Below are 1,387 nucleotides of genomic sequence, written 5' to 3'. Positions count from 1 at the left end.
AGAGCTGTCCTCTCGAAGACGTGCGCCCCTGGGATCAAGGATGTTGCCTGCAATGACTTTTGCAGAATTCTTCTCACGCGTCTCTGCAATGCAGCAGCCGCACGCCACAGCCGCCTCACTTCACCGTGTCGTGAAGACCTGGAAGATCACGGCACAGGGGCAGAGACGTGTGAGCACAGCTGGTTTCGATGGTGCAAGTGAACACACACGTCAGTACCTTACAGGTATCCTTCCTTTGCTTCTTACTCACCCTACCCCTGCTTCCCGTACAAACCAGAGCCGCCTCCTAACACTTGCTCTGTCCTCGAGAAATAAGAGCTTTCTGTTTGGCTCCAGACTGGAGAGCTCCCTTCACAGCCACCGAGCTCTGGCTGGAACAGCTTCCCAATACTGAGACCTCCCCTTTCTCTTTGCTTGCTAGACCAAGGTCTACGAGGAACCTCTGCTCCATGTTTATGTCATCATCTTTTTTCTCCTCTTCGGAACCTAATTTTCTCTGAGATGGCTTTTACCTCTCCTTTCTTCCTTGAGTCACCATTTGGAGGACTGACTCTTCCATCCTGGTTCCCACACCTCTCTCTTTGAGCCACTTCTCCAAGCTATTTGAGAGGACCAACTAAGTACAAATGTTAATAAGTCTAAAACCCATTTTATTAATATTAATAGATCTAAAATCCATCTTTACTACCCTGGCCTCAATAAGATCAGAGACAGCGTCAGTCCATTTAGGAGAGGGAAGGTAGCTGCCCTGATGTTCTTCCAGTTACAATTTAGGGGCAATGAAAAAGATCTCCTTTAATCTGCACAACACGAGGATACAGCCGTTGGATACAGGTGCTTACAGAAACTAAATAATTGCTCAAAGTCAGAGGCTAATAAGAGGAAAACCATGGACTCAAACCCAAGTCCACATGGCTCTGTTTCGGTCAAGTTCTTCTGGGTGCAAGACAGAACCAGCCTACGTAAAAGGGAGGTTAACTGAAATGATACACAGTGAGAGATTAAGAGCTGAGACTAGCTGGGAACACTGAGAACAGCTGCTGACAGGGCGGGACTTCCTGTAGACTAGAGCTGCAAGGTGGCCTGGATTCCAAGGCAGCTCTAGGAACCTCACTGACAGTTAAATACCCATCGATTTTCATTCTCCTGTCAGTCAAGTGGAGCCACAACCTGACTTCCTCAGCTGACTCAGAGTTTGTGTTTTCCCCAAAGGTTCACCTTTCTACCTTCTAGCTTCAGCTCCCACTGCCAAGTGAAATTCTTTTCATGTCTCCCAGTTCTAAATCCCGAGAGAAAATTCAGATCAGCATCTCTTTCCTTTTCAGACAGAGCACTGGTCAGCCTGCAGACTGGTCGGGCACCAGCCTGCTCTCATCAGCTGGGCCTT

Source organism: Lemur catta, chromosome 15 (genome assembly GCF_020740605.2).
Source record: "Lemur catta isolate mLemCat1 chromosome 15, mLemCat1.pri, whole genome shotgun sequence".
NCBI classification, from domain to species: domain Eukaryota; kingdom Metazoa; phylum Chordata; class Mammalia; order Primates; family Lemuridae; genus Lemur; species Lemur catta.
The sequence above is the reverse complement of the archived record's forward strand: the minus strand, read 5'-3'. Positions refer to the sequence as shown.